The sequence below is a fragment of the Diuraphis noxia genome, unplaced genomic scaffold (genome assembly GCF_037042655.1).
Source record: "Diuraphis noxia isolate RWA-SAM2 unplaced genomic scaffold, SU_Dnox_SAM2 contig0005, whole genome shotgun sequence".
Lineage (NCBI taxonomy): Eukaryota > Metazoa > Arthropoda > Insecta > Hemiptera > Aphididae > Diuraphis > Diuraphis noxia.
The window spans coordinates 19232870-19251990 of NW_028301715.1; the positions used below are offsets into that span (position 1 = coordinate 19232870).

A 19121-nucleotide genomic window follows, 5' to 3' on the forward strand; every position below is an offset into this window, starting at 1 on the left:
GATAATGCCGTTAACATTTTGTTATTTTAGTATAATATAGCACCGCCAGGCGCCAGGCTTCAAATTAGCACTCCCAGTTCCCATACAATAACATGTAATAATATAATTATTTTTAAATGTTTTGAATTCATAATATATTATGTAGGTATACAGTATACTTGCTTAATACCTTAAATAAATAAAGAGTAGCGATTACATTAACATTTATACAATTTCAACTTAATTATTAGTTATTTTAATATTTGTCTATACAAAGTATTGAAGAAATATTGATTAATATTTTAATTAATTATATTAGTATTATAATTAAAAAAGTCAGAATATAAATAAGTACAAATTTAAAATTATTGCAATGCAGTTTATTTTATTATTAGTGGGGTTGTGAACTGTGGGGAACTAAGCCTCCCACGAATCTGTGTACCATCAATTATATCAGCACCCCCTACATTCACACCCAATGTGCACCTTTAAAGGGGTAACAGATTAAATTTGCACTGAGGTCCATCTATTTCTAGCTACGGCACTGTTAACAACGGTTTTGGAAAGTTTTAATTGAACACAAATCTAACATTTTTATGCTACCCTTAGTTTTCACAGTGTTTCATCATAGTTTACACTCAAATTAACCACACTAGACTATAATTTTAATACATAATAATATTGTGTTGTTTGCTCTTTATGAATTCATAAAAATTAATTCGATATTATTTTTTACGCTACACATATTTTTTTCGGATTACCTATTCATTGTAGACCCTAATCAACCCAATAATAATTATGGGTTTGTGCTTTGTAGGCCTTGATTAATATTTTAGTTTAAAGGTTAAAAATAAAATCAAACGTAATTGATAGGGATACAGTTTTAAAATTTTTTTTTTATTCAATTAAAAGTATTTGTCGATATAACATAATATACAAAGTGTTAAAAAAAATTTTTTAAAAATTACCTTCTGGTGTGATTAAATAATTTGGTGTTTAAAACGTACCAACCTATAGTATGAATATTTTTCCCAGAATTAAACTTTTGATCTGTAACTGAAATTGTATACACAACGCAAAGCTTCATTTAAAAAATGATAATGATAATAACTAACGTCATAACGATTCTATTACAAAAAAATATCTTAAAGTTAAGTAAGTACATACTTATTATTGAATGCAACATTTTATTTTTCGACTGTTCAAGACGTTTAAATATTATAATATATTTAACCTCTCATTTCAGCAGATTATATGATACTGGGATTCGAGGAAATGGTGATCTTACGCGGTATGCTTTTCAGAGAATAAGACGATTTATTTTTCTTCGAACTGCGTCCCAAGTGAAAAATTGGACGTGATAAAAAAATAAAAAAATACAACGAAAAGTACAATCCTCGAAAAACACTCTCCAGGTCAGTTTCTGCTCCGGTTATTTATGATAGTACAAGAATTTAAAATATGTGTGATTTCGTATATCGCCTAATTTATATTCCGAAGGTTATAGATCGACGATACCAAAACGAGAAACTCTACTGCACACGTATCTGTAGTTGAACGAGTGATAAATATGCTCAACTTCGCATACACAGTCGTGCGCCTGAAGAATTAAAACGAAATCCAAATAAATATGAATATTATTATAACAGGTACGTTGCCAGGGTTTTATTATTATTATTATTTTTTTTTTTTTGAGGTGATTGTGGGAGGAGTAGGTAAGTTAAAAAAAATCTTCATCATTGTAAAAATACTATCTTTTTCGTTTCAATCAGATTTCAAAAGTATGCGTCGTCAATGACATTTAAGAGGGTAAGGAGGACCGAACCCCATGGACCCTCCCTCTGGCTACATATCTGATTATTAATACCAAAATATTATTGTATAAAATTCGGTTAACTGTACGTAATCGCACAATCAGGGTCGCGCTGAGCATGCTCATCTCCAATTCCCTAAATCTGCAAAACATATTATTATTATTATTCGTCCAGACAGTTCGACACTACGATGACGACGGTTATCGTTGAACAAGGGTTAAACGGCGATACTAAGCTTCGTGACATTTCGAGACTATAATCCGAAACTTGGTACATGAATATATATATAGACGACAAGTCGAGGTTAAACGTGAAAAATGTACCTACTCAATTAATACGTCACGATGACGCCGTCATGTCATCAAACGAAATGCTAACAAAAGATACATTAGCTGTTTAACGCAAGTAACATGGTCAAAATATATTAATATATTAATGGCATATTTTGTCAAAAATTTGTCCAATGTAAACTGGATTTATTCTTACACCAATAAAAGCTACATGACAATACATAGTTTATTTAAATTTCAAGTTAATAATATCATATCATAAAGGGTATACGACGCCTATACCTGTTTTTGGGTAGAAACGATATCATAATAATAATTTGTTTACGGTCACAACTCGTCGATAGTTTAATATTCGTCGAGACTCGCATGCGGCATATCGACGTTTTTATGTGGTCGTAAAACGTTTCCGAAATTATTACGACCGCCATAAAACTGGTACCTAACTACGCAATCACTCGACGTGCTTTAATAAACGTACGCACTTCAGTGTACATATTATATACGAAATACGATTGTTATTATTACCTTTATTGGTTGTCGAGATGAGAGTAATAATTCTAACGACAGTAACAATAATAAAAATAAATATATTATAAATGTATAATTAATTATTATTATTGTTGTTGTTATCGTTGCAGAATCATAATAATGTAACATGATAAAAATACGAGATTTGATTAATTTTCACAGTTAATCGTGTCGAAGACGACGCATTTTTAATACCAACCTTACGAAAGCTTATTTTGCAAGAAAAACTCTCGAGCCTAATGAAACAGTCAAATTTTAATCATCTTTATTTTTTTTTATTATTTGCGCTTACAAACAGGTATTAAGTTGAATTGGACTTGATTTAAAAAACTCTATTTTTAAGGAGTTCAGTGCGTAACCCGAATACAGTTTTCCTCTTTCGGATGGAAAAATAAATAAATAATAAAATTCGGACTTTTGCAAAACCCGCGATCGTTTTTCGTACACAATAATTTTTGATCAGTGAATTAGTTTGATTTGATTTTTTCGTACTACTTATTTTATGGTCACCAAACCACATAACTATAGAAAATGCCTGAACGTTTGTCCCTTAATAAACAGCTGGCTCCGTTACCATTAATCGAATACTCGAGTGCGCTTTTATTATTAAATATTATTAAGAGGACGCCACACCCGCATGTGTAATCTCTGTTTTACAAGTGTGTAATATGGCAAAAAAAACTGTTTTGTGCGGGAAAGAACCGACAAAGCTACAATTATAACTAAGGAATGAAATTTTCACCATATAAAAAGGAGAATTTTGTCTGTGCGTCATCGTTTATATTTTTTGATACCAAAACTATATAAAAAAGTTAATCATGCTTAAAAAAAACAAAAATTTTGTATTATGAAACAATAAGAGATTCTGTATAAGTGATATCGAAAAAATGAAAACGATATTGCACAGCCAAAATTCTCCTTTTTATATGGTGAAAATTTCTAAATTATAATTGTAGCTTTCTCGGTTTTTTCCCGCGTGAAACAGTTTTTGTTATGCTACGCACTTGTAAGACGGAGGCAACTTACACATGCGGTTGATAATCATAGTGTATGGATCCATGGATATCGTCATAGTAGGTCTTAATCACTTATCACATATTATGTACATAAACAAATTATCATGAAACGTACGCTACAATATATTATATATGTACATTTTATTTTCTATATTATTAAACTTGTTTAAACATTATTTTGTACACCTACCTTTGAACCTTGCTATACAATTTTAATTATTAATAACAGCTAGTTAGCTTTAACACGCACTTCTAGTATGGTATTACTATAATATTTACTCGGTATTCAAAATATTTATTATTTTATGAAAAAAAAAAACATTTATTTTTTTATAGTAGAGATGACCTACCTATAAAAATAATGTTAAAAAAGTTTGTACCAGCAAATTTTAATTTTAATTTAAATCTATTTCATCTTATGGTAAAATGTTTAGGTACGTCATTTTTTACAATTTAATAAGGACATAAAATACAGTACCTACATCCAAGTATAACATTCATCAACCGTTAAATTATTTTGTTCTCTATTCGTTTACGCAATCTTCATCTTCTATCTAATCCGTTTGAACAATCGAGTTTTCTGGTCAGTAAATATGCTTGCAATGGTACCTCAATGTTTAATCTTACAATTTTTAAAGTGGCTAGACTTGTTTTATTGGTTATCAGAAAGAACTTTGTTCCGCAAAAATCCCGCATGGTAAAAACATTAATTTTTTCTTCATAGTACGTTTTTCTATATTTTCATTTCATGGTTGAGATAACAACAAAATAACATCAAATGATCAAATGCATTTAATTTCACTATGTGCTTGCTCTATATATCATCAATCATTTTCCGAAACCCAATCATTTTCTAAATTTAGTTTTTAAAATATTTTATTATTTTTTAGGTCATCCATTAGCTGTAGAACTAAAAATGGTGTAGGGTGGGTGGTAAAAAAAAGACGAAATGCTACGTTGAATATTTATTTTGGAATTTCTGGAGGTAATTTTATTTCTTAAACTCACTTTCTCAGATCAGATTTCATTTACGATCAATTATTTGTCCCATCATAAGTCACTGATATATTTTTTTTTTGAAATAACAACTCACATGCCAAATCTTAATTTTTCACATAATGCAATATTAACTTTACCAATATAATATATTTTTATTGTATTGTATCTAATAATATGATATATTGAACATGATTATATATGATGTCTTTAGAAACGATAAACTGCCTAACCATCGTAATGGTCGGAAATAAAAAGAAGGAAAAAAAGGGACGTGACCGTATAATGTCATAACGTCTAAGCGGAGACGTCGTTTATCGAAAACCAGCTAGAGCACCTTCGTGTATATATATTAAAGTGGCTTTTAAAGAAAATGAAAGTAATAATCCTGTCAGTGGATTTTACCCTGCGAACTATACGACAATAATACTACGGTTAAGGGTCCTCTTGTGCAATTCAGAATGCAACAGGCCTTTTGGTATGCTATTATTGTTGTATATAAATGTACTACCTACGTCGCTCGTCTACTTATTTCGATATTTTTACCCCCATCAGGATGCTCGTATTCTCCTATCCAGATATTCACATTGTTGTATGATATTTGATTTCAGTACAGTTGAACTCGCGCAGCTTCCGGAATTTAGCCCAGCACAATACAATAAATATTATATTTTAAGGTAGCCAATTTGGACGTATGGCCTACAGCTGTGGGGCAACGCAAAAATATCTAATCTAAATAAAATTCAACGTTTCCAAAACAAAATTCTAAGAAAAATTACCAACTCTCCACTATATGTCTCAAATCACTCCCTACATAAAGACCTTAATATGAAAACAATTCAGGAAGAAGCAAAAAATTATTACAAACGATTTCACCAACGCCTCAATTATCATCCAAACGAACTTGTAAGAAATCTGGCTTCTTTAACCATTCCTGGTAATCCCCCTCGTCGCCTCAAGCGTAAATGGTGTAGAGACCTACTTAACCCCTAACAAAAAAAAAAAAAATAAAAAAAAAAATAATATTTAATAATAATAATAATAATAATAATTAAGTTAAATCAAATAATTTAAAAACATAAGTGTCATCGGTGGGTGGCTTCTTAGCTCATAATTTCATGTTTTTTATTGTCTTAGCTCATACTCTTATTGTGCCGATTGTGTACAGATTGTGTATTACAAATAAAGAAAAAAAAAAAAATATATTAAGGTGTACTGGTGCATTATTGAGAGTTTCATTAATATTGTCATGGATCAGATGGCTCAGTGATTATGTCAAATAGGTAATTTAAAAACCACACAAATTAAATACTATATTTGTATCGTTATTTATTTATTTAGATTTTTTAAATAAATTAATTATAGCTAGACACGCGCTAAACAAAATACAAGTGTATAAATATTCTATTAAGTGAATAAAATTCCAGTTAATAATTATTACAATCGGACAATACCATGACCTTCGCTTCCAAATCATAATGTTGCGTTTAATCGTCAATAAAGTTAAACAATGAAAGATTGTTATATTTATGTTTTCTCGAATATGTAATGTGTATTATGATTAAACCAAAATAAGTTAGGTTTTCCACAAATCATTTAAACAAATAAATATCATATGTTATGTCTGTCCGCGGCGTGTGTTCTTATTCTGACGGTAATATCATCCTGTTATGTCCATCATGGGAGAGACACTTATACAAAATAATAATAATATAAACTAAACGCAGCGCAAGTCACACAATGTTTTATAGCATTTTGCAAATCCAAAAACTGTCGAATACATTTTAATATCACTATAACGAATAACGATGCGTCTATGATGGCGCTGATGGCGCAAATACAGGTATTGAGGTAGATATATGTATTGTGAATAGTACCTATATTATAATAAATTAATTTGCGATACGTTTCTTTTTTTTATTGTTGCGAGTTTTAATTAAATTCACCCGCGATTATTATTTATATTAATAAAAGTTTGCTATAATTAAAATCTACTCGAGTTACTTTCACTGCTTTCATACACTCGAGGCGGTGTTTTAGTTACGACGCAAATACAACACTGCAACGTGCATTTAATTAGCAATAAGTAAAAGCACAATGTTGTGCAAATGTTAGTGTGATAAAAAGTCCAAGCTCGGGTGTAATGCGTTCTCATATCGTAATTGGTACGTACATACAAACTATTCTTCGAGGAAATCCACTGAAAAGAGAATATTATAATTATGTATATACACAAAGGAATTACACTGCAAACATCCCCGTGGCTTTTATTGTTATTAATATTATTATGTATGTCTGTGGAACGTGCGATTGTGGTTTTACTATGATAAATAATAATATAATAAGAATGCGTTATTTTAATGCGTTTTATATTTAAGAATATTATAAAGCGCCTAAAATATGTATTGTCATTATTATAGTTACCCAACGGCTAATCTTCGATATTTTGATAGGGGATACTTATAAATTGTATAATTTTAATTTTAATTAATGGTTATAATATCATAAATAGGTATCGATAATAATACTTAAGCTGTAAATCTTGTTTTATCAATTTGAATGCAAATAATGATTAGTATAATTAATAGTTGGTAATATTATTCTCATTAACTGCATTTTTCATTTATATGATTCTCGTAGTAGTAAAAAAACAATTTTTGAAAAAAAAAATTGAGAGTGGGGCACGTGCCTCTGTTCCCCTTTCCTGAATCCTTTACTGTAGATACACGCCATACACATCGTGATAAGTTTAACAATGCACGATTTTTGCTAACGCGATAACGATTAGGTATATTGTGGTTATTCATACAATATATATGAAAGTAGTTATACTTGTACACTAGTTGTGTATAATAACAGAAAATAAACTTTAATAAAAATGTATACAAACATTTGTTACTAAACAATATTACTCGTAATAATTCTATGTGCGTTTTATGTAACTATAACGTTCTTTGCTTGTTTTTTTTTCTTCATAATATATGTATGCTATCAATTTGTTTCAAAACTAATCACCCAATAGATTTCACATGCGTTAGCATAAAAAGTAATACAGTGGAGTGAGAAAGGAAGTTTTTAATCAAAATATCAAATTTTCTTAATTTTTTTTTTTTATATATACGTTCAACTTAGTATAGATAATGTACCACACAAAATAATTAACAATAAAATAAAATATTATATTATATTATATTTTAGTAATAATCGGCCCCCAATAGCCAATGCTAATATAGTAAATACATATTCTACTTATTTCTCAAAAAATGTTTCAGATTTTTGATTTTTGTACATTTCCACTTGGTCCTAGTATAAGTTTATAAATGTAAGCAACGATGACAGCATATATTTCCGTACTTTCTCACTCTTTATTCCCTTAGTATTATATAATATAATACATTTTATTATGTGATTGAAAATTTTATGTTTTATGTTATTATTTGCCATAATGTATCCACAACAACCTTAACCCCCCCCCCCTCCCCCCCCAAAAAAAAAAGGAAAACAGAAAAACGGTTGACATAATTTCATTATCGTCTATACGCTCATGTATCAACGCGGGATATGAATTCACCGAACGAAAACTCAAATCTTCACCTGTGGAGAAATCGAGGCGGAAAATTCTCAACAAGTATAAGCATCTAATTAATAAGCCGACGAAAAATAATTTCATAATAATGAGTAATTCGTGTGAAAAACAGAGGCAACTATCCAAATGCGTTGGCACGACATATGAGAAAAGCTGAGAACGGGACAAAAAATAGAATCAACGTAGTTGGGGAACTCATAAATAATGATTATTTTCGTTATGTAAGATGTGAAGAGGAAATGGCAAATTAATTTAATCTGAATTTTAGTAGCCGTGCAATAGTGATTTAAGTCGTATACCGTTCCTTGTACAAATACGAATATGGTTTCAAGGGTGTAAACTATGATGCGTAGTTGCTAAAAATACGACAGAAGCTAAATAAAGCGATTCCAAGTTGAATAAAATATACAATCGATATAATAGTGTTATTGACAAACAACAATATTAAAACGATTTATATAATATAGAAACTGGCGCAGTGTTAAGAAGTGGTACAAAGAAGTAAGTTTGTTATGACGTACTAATGTACTATACATTTTTAATTTTAGTCGTGAGTATAGCTCAGAATTATAATTTAATAATTTAATATTCTAAGGTATTATCCAGAAGACATTTTTTTTTCAAACGACATAAGTCATAATATTATGCCTGTATAAGAGTATTATAATAATAACGTTATTCAAATTCCACTACTTTTTCAAAACTTTAAAACAAGGTCAATGAAAAATCTGTAAAAAAAAATAGTAAAAATATTTATTTGAACATACATAAAATTATGTTTAAATTGGTTTCTATAACGTTTAAGTATATCAGGTAATTTGAGCAACTAATTTTAACATAATTTATAAATATATTTGTGAGACAAACCAATAACAGTTTTTTAGCGTATGATATTTCCTAAGATAATTCTTTGGTTTACAGTTTATATCATATAATTAATTTTGTGTTTGAAACCTTATAGATTGTCATTCTATAGGGTCTATAGTATAAGCTATAGAACAAGGGCAGACAAGTAATTTCTAATTGAGTCCAGGTGATTAAAATGTTAAATAAATGAGGTCCAACGAAAACAATTTTTGTCAAATCTTTATGTTTTTATAACAGTTATATGAAGACAAAAAATTTTAAGACATGCTGACGATCCATTTTTCTCCATTCCACTGTCAGAATTCGGACCACAGTCCACCAGACTGCCAAACATTTCTATAGAATAACACAATCTTTCGGTCAAACATCAATAATATTATTATTAATTCCTATACACACTAGACACGAGAAGGTTTTGACTCTATAATAGCGGTGACCATTTTCATATATATATATATATATAAATGGGACAAACAGTTTAGGTAGATACCTACTCCTTAAAAAAAACCTAATCATTTTTTAATAAATTTTTATTTTACAATTTAAAAAATACTCATAATTCACGAAAATTAATTACCACACCATTTAATAAGAAATAGAAATAACGATCGTTTATACCAATTACTCGTGTTGATCAAATATATTTTATTTTTTACAGTTTCAAAGTAACAGTTATTATTTGGTTTCGAAGTTAGAAAAATAAATTTGATCAATAAATTAACACGAGAATTTTATACCAGATACTTACAGAGTCCGTTTGATTTGACCTATTTCAAGATGATTATACCCGCGTCGAATTCTCCGGAAGTCTGTCAAGTTTCAAATTATGTTAATACAACTACATGAATGCTACAGTGGTAACTGCAGCTACATTTCGTGGCATAAATCACGTAACCAGTCGGATGCCTGTCACTATGTATGCGATGCAGATATGCAATGTCCTAATGTTTTATCCACGAATATTGCTCTGCACACTTTGGAATGCATTTGTGAAACGTAAAACGTATTTTGAAACAGTCACCAATCTGTATATTGATAATATACTGGACACACACACACACACACACTCTGTGGCAACAATCGATGTGATGATTTTATAATAATAATATATTCTCTGACCACCTGAAGATATTGTGACTCGTGATGCGTATGTCAACATAATGTTGGATGGATGTTTTAATCCTATTAAATTTAAATGTTGATCGAAATAGTGACGAAATGCAGAATAATGGCCGAAACCGGAATGGACGAACAATTTTACGTTTTAGACTTTGATGACGGGTTAAACAAGAAATGTATGCATCACGAACTTTTATGTAAGTAATAATTCACGTCAAATGCATTCTTTGTTTAAAATCTATGTCATTTATTGGTGAGCATCCAAAAACTGTGAAACGGTTTGATCATATTATTACCCAAACAACGATTACGAATCTGTGGAATGTTTTTGATATCTTATTAAAATATTATTATTATTATTGTCTAAAATTCAAAATCCTAACGGTTGTTATTTGTCGGTTTTTCCACTACGTTTAAATCAATGACAAATAACAATTATTAAGTATATTTATATTAGGTACAGAAAGAATAAATTATCGACCAATGGATACAAATCAAGACATTAAAATATTGAAAAAAAAAAAAACTCCAATAAAGTAATAGGTTTCCAGTGTTTCCACTATACGCCATAACCGTTATTGAATATATTTAATTTTTTGTAGGTATTTAAACCAAAATGTTATTACTTAGACATTAAACATCATAAAACATGAGTATACATAAAATGAAACGTTTTAGTCAAAGACTGATTTTATTATAATAAACCATACTTTAGGTATCGCATTTTGGTTTAGTTAGATTTACTTAAATATTACGCCATTGGTAACCTTGTCTATTTCAGGATGGCCGTTTTTCATAAAATAATTATTTTTAATCAATACACAGAGTGACTCTACAACAAATATCACAATTATGATTAACGCATACTCGTTGAAGTGATCAAATTTTCGGAAATTTAATTCCATTATATCAAAAACAAGGGTTTTTTTTTTTTTATTTTAAATTAAGTTTAAAACATTACGATAATTACAATACTTTTGATTTGTTAATTTTTACATAATTCCATCAAGTGGTGGACGTGTGGAGTTATATTTATGACACAACATTTTTCCATATTTTACCCGATAACCGAAAAGTCGTTCGACGATAACAGAAGAGTGCTGGGAAATATCGACAATTATTAATGAGACCGATATCAGAAGGTACGAAAAATGACAAGATTTAATAGACTACAGTGAATATACAATAATTTTGTTTTTGTACTTTTCTTCGTATAGGCTGTTTTTATTTTGATGATTATTGTACAGCAACACTCAGTGTAGAATGACGTACAATTTTGTGTGTCCGTTCGTTCGGGATTTTTGCCATTCGTTGTTTTGTCGAAACAATAAGACCAAATTCGCGTATTTTCGAACTTTTCATTCAACATACTATTAAATTCAACTATAATAATAATAAAAACGATATGAGAATTATAAGCTTTCGGTTAACCACCGCGCGCACTGGTCCCGTCTAATCCGCCGTTGATGATTATCGATTCACGCTTATCCGTTAAAATTGGCTGGTCTATTTGACCTCGATAATTGAGGCGTGCCTTAGTCGATTGTGGATTTGCCGGAACGAGAGAGAGAGAATGAGAGAAAAAGAGAGATAGAGAAAGAAAAAGATAACAGATAGATAGATGGGTAGAGAGGACGAGAGAGAAGTTTTATAATGTTTATACATGTATATTATGCACAGCGAGAGCAGCCGGTAAACGACGGAAGGAATAAAAGTTACTGCTAATAAACCCTAGCAAATAATTATGTGTTTAATGCCAAAAGATATTATTATGTTGTTATCAAAGTTTTCTCCCTCAAAACAAAATCACAAATATATTACATAGTATTGTTATGACGCCGTTGTACGACGGAGACATTATTTATATTTGGACACCGTTCAATTTTGTTTTCATTATCGTTTTAACGGTGTTTAAATAACTTTCAGTCACGCAGATATCATAACTTTTGCGATATTGATTTGCTAATAATATAATTGTGCACACGCCCCGTCACCCCCGAACAATAAAGGTCGAGGTATAGCCATGTTGGCTTTCACGTCCTCATATTGACGCAAATTTATATATATATATTATTAAAAAAAAAATATGTTCTACGAAACTCATTCAAACAAAATTATCTTTTGATACACATTTTTATATGATGAATTTTGTTTTGTTTTACAATGTATTGATTTCTACTTACAACTTAGGTAGGGATTTTTATTATTTCTGTGTGTTCACTGCTGCAATATCACAGTCGTTAAGATTTATCGTTCCATGTTTTTTTACGGGTCTTGAATTTCGTTGTATTTATTTTGTGAAAATAATAACACAAACTTTAACGTAATCAGATTATATTATTCATGGTTCGACAATCACCAGAGTGAGTTAGGCAAAGTTTATAAAAAAACATTAAGCCCAATAGATTTACCAAACTCGAAGTTATTTTATTCACCAAAGTACAGATAATTTGTATCCATTAGGTATTATGTGGTGGACATCGCGATTAGTTGAAAAGTTATTTTTTTTTTAACTTGATTAATTGATTATTTTTTGAATAAGGATCTAGACTATAGTTAAAGATTCATCGTCACATCTGTATAAGATTAGAATATTTATGGCATTTACATATTAATTTTCATTTAATCACAAATATTAAAGAACAAATTTTAAATCCGTTTGGTAAAACAAAGAAAAGTAAGTTATATAATTTTAAATTTTTAAGTTATGAATGTATTTCTTGTCAAATTTTTAGATTTCAGAGAACATTTTTAAAAATATAAATATTTTTAACTATTAGATTTCCACTACTCATCCGTGCTTCACAAACGTGGCATACATGTTTTTAGACCTTTCGTAAACAAGCCCATGGTAGATAATATTATTGTTAGTGTCACATGTTACAAGAACGGTTGAATATGACACGTTTATAGTTCCTATTAATAATCTATTATAAAATTACAGTAATATTTCCAATGAACAACGAAATAAAACAATATTTTAAATACATCATAATATGATTTTTATCATGTCAAATTTAATTGATCGAACGTGCATGCATTAATGTTTTTTTTTTTTTGGGGGGGGGGGGGATATTTGCATATATTTTTTTTAATATTTTTAAGGTCATAAATATGATCATATAACCTAACCCGAGTACTAACTTAATTATAATTTAGTTAACTTGAAAAACAATAAGTTAAAATCAAGTTTAATATTAAACAACAAACTTCCTAGTATAATTGAACAATATTTGATTTGAAACAAAAATTCCAAAATGTATTTTTTTTTTTAAAAAGTAGAAAATCATATAATTATTGTTTTTAGTAACTACTAGTTAAAGGATAGTAATATCAGTTTAATAACTGAGTTAAGTTAACATTTTTTTTAAACTTTTAGATTCCTTTTGTTTATAAATAACAATAATTTTTAAAGCCATTAATGTTACCTATACGTATAATAAATATAGTATTTATTCCATCTATAATTTTTTTTTTAAATCATCTACAATTGTTTTCTAGTTAGGAGCCTGTTTTAGGACTAATAAATTCTCCGAGTGAAAAATTAAGAGCCTGATTACATGATTTTTTATTTATATGTAATTATTTTACTGACCAACTAGATCGCGTTGTAATATTTTTCGTTTTATAAAAACACGATTTTTTTTTTTTCTAGTCCATTGTTTTTCTCTCGCTCTGTTCCTATTATAAATACACGCAACACTATATATCATCATATTTTCCCGATATGACATTTTTACAGGTTTTTGTTTTCGTACAAAATCGTTTTCATTTTGTTTTGCAGTATTCACTTAGATCCGATAGTTAAAAGAAAAAATATTTTATAGTCGATATAAAACTGTGTACCTACGTTCAATGTGATATTACAACAATATAAAGTATCTTTGTAACCGTTATGACGCTAAACTCATCCTTCACCTTTTTAGGGTTTAAAATATTTTTTGAATTTAAATTAAATTTAAATCGGCTAAAAAATCTATATTACACCATGTGTATAATATGTTTATAAAATTTATTTTTTTTACTCGCCTACTCTAAAACAACGTTTACAAATAATGACTTAAAACGGTTTTAAATAAGCAGTTTTATTTTTGTATTTGATAGTATAATTTAAAAATGCATTATAATAATGAAAGAATAAATTAACCCTTTCATTACTGATCGGTCAAAACACAGATTTTTATAATGCATTATTTATTGTATTTGTTAAAATTTTAATTAAGAAAATGAATTTAGTATTACATTTTAATTATATTTGTGTTTTATTTACATCCGTATTTCAAAAGCATAATACGTATAGTTGTAGTAGGTACCTAACCTATATAATACAAAAAGTTTTGAGCGACTAAAGTCTGTCTATAAATATTTGCATTTTGCACATTACAATTCCATACGATTTATTAAATGCACGACGTGTAGTTTTGTTTAAAATCTTTTTGAAGTTATACTCGGCTAGTTATCTTATTTTATACAAAAACTCGTGAAGTAAATTCATCGTTTCGAATCTTCAGAAATAATTTCTAGACAACCCACGATGCCACCATGCTATATCATTATGCATTAAACATATATTTAGTACACCGAGATAACATTTTGACGTGTTAGATAATGTGATGCGCATGTGCAAGCTGTGATAATATGCTTTAATAATACTATCATTATGTTTAGCATTATTCGATGACAAACGATGACGTATCTCATATTTTCTCCTCTATTAATATTACCAATTTAATATGTACATATTTTTTTTTATTATAAGATACATATCTAATATTATTTGTACAGGTACATTTTACTGCATAAAATTGTCCACGTCACAGAGGTTCCCAAATGATTTATGGTACTACCCAATTTGTAAAAATGTAGAACATTTTTTTTATATCATTGTTGATTAATATATCTTTGAGGATAACTATACGTTATTTATACAATCGAAGTCTTGAAATCGTCGCGGTTAGTGAAAAGTAAGAAAATATAAACAATATAGTTACATGGAAAATAGAGTAACACATAAGTTGCATTAAATACATATAATAATTGATTTTTTCTTGTTTTGAGTTCTAAAATGTTTTAAATATCTTAAAATATTAGATTAATGATATTTATATTTCAAAACTTTACGCAACCCAATTTTGTGTAGTGACCCGCAGTTTGAGTACCTCCGGTCTACGATTATACTATAGCATATTTTCATTGATACTCACTCTAAAAAATGTATTTAATGTCAACTAAACAACTAATTTAAATGCTGTGTAATATAAACTCAAGCACAATATATCATCGAGTACCTAATTAAATTATTATATTTAAAAAACATGAGTCATTTTTTTTTTAACTCGAAGGTATACATTTCTCCGTGTAAAAAAATTTAAGTATTATTTGATTTCAATTTTCTAATTTAATTGATTTTGAACTTTCATATTTTTTTTATGTGTTGCAAAAAACATTGAAATTGCAATCAAAAATGTTGCAGTCTCTATTTTTGATCTCGTATTTTAAATTACATTTTTCTGCATAAAACCTTAAGTCCTTACTGAATATTTAATATTGAATCATATAATCAGCAATACCCAATTGGATAGGTATTGCATAATACGAATAAAATATTATTGGTGAATATTAGTCATTTGGTCACGATGTTTGGAATAATTGTTGAAAAACAAACTTCATGGAAAAAAATAAGCAAATTATTTTCCTCTTAGATATGTGGTGATATTATATCTCATGATATTGATTATATTATATTATATTATTATGGAAGGTCGCTATTCAAAGTATAAAAAGTAATGCGTGATGACAAAAATTGCATTGAAATATTAATAGTTTTTCAAAAAAAATGTGTTATGTAGGTACTAATATTAGCACAGGATAAAATTATTTGAATTCTTCGCCAGAATCAATTTAAATACTGCTAGGTATATCAATGTACACGAAAATAAATAATTTCCTTGCGAGAGTACTAGAAACGAAATTATTAATAATAATATGACTATATTAGTATTAATTTATTTAACAGGGATCGAGGACACGCCAGTGTGAGTCTGTTTGTGGTTCGAAATAAAGGGGTCCACTTGATATTTATTCATTCTTAGGTTAACCGAGGAGGGATTATCAGGGAAAACTGCTAATGTTGTGTTATCTTAGGAAGAAGATTTAATTGTTGGCCAAACAACTTAACCGTCAACTCTGCTGTGTAATAATATAAGCTTTTGTGTACCAGATCTTTTATCACGCATGTTGTTAGAGTTGAAAAACGCGTCGCTTACGACTATACGACCGAATGAATTTCGTATATCAAACGCCCACTAAATAAGAGAATAAATGTCACCGCTCCGTGTTATTTTTACTCTGCCGATCTTCACACGGTTCGCTTAATGTGCGTACTATTATATTATGTGTGTACAACTATCCTCGACATTCCGACATAATATTATTTTTGTGAGTGACAAAATACGAAAGCCCACCGAACTTTTGAAATGCAAATAGTACAACTTGTTTTATGTTTATGTTAGTCTATACGATAAATCAAGTATACCGACCGTCGGTGAATATAAATTATTTAATTTCATTAAAAAAATTTTTTAGGTAAAATTGACATTCAGCTTTTGACAATAATTTATTACAATAAAAATAAAGGTACACGTCATATCTCTATGATAAAGTTTCGTATATTTTATCTTTAACATCACACAGTTAAATCAACTAGGATATCTAAAGGAATAAAAATGTATTCTAACTAAAAAAAGGAATAAGTATTAAAAATAAAATAAAATGGAGTTGTGTAGTTCGAGTATAACTAATTAATAATAAAAGAAACATTTTAAAAATTTGAGTTATGAAAGTTCTTTGACATAAGAACAACCAATAGATAAATATATTGTTATTTTTATTCATTAAATACTATATTATTTTAATGCATTTTGCATATTTTATCTTTCATACATTTTGATTTTAAATATCTAAACTACAGATATTAAAATGCAAAATACCGAGGGGTAACAGTTTGATGACGTTATGAAACTCCTGAAAGGTTGGTGAGTTATGTGACCAGGGAGCCCAACAAGTGATGTGAAACTATCAATTAAAAAAGTCATTAAAATTAATAATAGATTATTTGATAACTATTATAGTGCCTACTGCTAATAATAAAGCACTAACTACAATAATTAATAAACACGGAAAAAGCTATAAATGGGACTCATTACTCCTCCATATGATATTGACTAATACTTCGTTAGGATGATGTAATAGTGTATTAGTATATAGTATATAAGGTTTCTTATGTTATTTCCGGAATTCGAAATCACATTATATGGAACAATCAGGGTGAATAAATCGAGTCAGAAAAAATACCAGTCATTTAAACACTGTTTTCATTAATTGCTGATTGATCAAAAAGTGCCACCATGAAAGGCTGACAAAGTAACAAAACTTACGATACGTGCAAATGTATCGGAGAAAATTTAAAAAAATCTTTTTTGAACTAGTTAATTCGAATCTTGTCACACGCGGTACTTGGTAACCATGGACTACTACAGGACCGTAATATTTTATATTTCTGATTGAAATTAAAACTAATATTACTCTAATTATTGTAGTCGTTTGTAACGGAAAAAAAATAAAACCGAAACACGTTTCATGATGTGCCGATTGCGCCCGAATTACTATGACGCGCATCACGACTTGTAAATGATGATATTATCATAACGTCGAAACCGATTGTGTTTGTGCGCACTCATCTGAGCGATGATCACGGATTATATTATAATATTTTGTACACTAAGTTCACGTCGGAATTCGTAAGGAAAACGAAACGATTTTCGAGTTGCAGGAAGATCGAATTCCGTTACGATATCGGAACTTAATTTATTATTAATAATACAATATTATATACATACAGCCACTACGACTCTCGCGCAATTTGATTTTGGCTGAATTTACATTTTGACCGGAGCACCAGATCTAAGAGGAAACTCGCCTCAATGATTAATGACCCAAAGTATTTTCAAGTACCATCATCGGCGTGCTATTAACCGAATTATTTAAGTCAAAAGGATTTCAGGCCAAATATTTCCACCGTGTTTGCACGAATATTCGTTCGTGACTCTGGCGGCGTTGTTATTCGATGCAAAGACGACGACTAACATAATAAAATGCCAAAGATGTTATTATTATCTTCATACGCACTATGCAGTCACAAATGCTTTAGAAGTCTTATATGGAATGGAATATATGCATTATACTTTCAAGCGTTTTATTTTTTTAGTCACATTTAGAATTGTAATAATAATAATACGTATAAACATAGCGCCGTCATCTACGAAGTTACTATCAAGCGAATGGAATTCCACTTGAAAAATAAATATTATATATGGCACAGTACACGGTTCGCATCGGTAAATATTAGTAATATTACATACAATTATTTTAATATTTATGAGGTTAAAGTACATATCGTTATTGTTGAACCAATAAAAAAAACATTGTTTAAATTTAACAAATATGTGTACATATTATTATGAATAAAAAGGTTTTGTTATAGGATATCAAATTTTATGTGCCGTAAATTGTTCACTATTTCGTTTCATGTATTGTTGTTGTGCCCAACTCGGAGGTAGGTAGTTTATCCTAGTTTGTGAATGACTGTATGCATAAAATATTTTATTGATTTTTTGTTTAAAAAAAATAACAATAATAATGATATATCAATAAACGCTGCAGCCGTCTTAGTGCATCACCGAGTGTCCGAGTGGTAGATTTTTCCATAGTTATGATAGGTACATGTTTAACGTTTAAGACATAAATTATTTAAAAAATTACATCAAAAGTTATTATTTAGGGTTTTGAAGTTTTATCATCCAACAGCACAATATAATATTATTACAACAACAGCGTGCAATATGTCTCTTGAATTGGTCTGTTTTAA

General features: G+C 29.0%; 1 protein-coding gene across 1 annotated transcript in view; it reads right to left on the minus strand.

The window, feature by feature from the left end:
* dnc (phosphodiesterase dunce) overlaps positions 1–19121 on the minus strand; it is a 625052-nt gene that overhangs the window by 459068 nt on the left and 146863 nt on the right. The window lies entirely within an intron of this gene.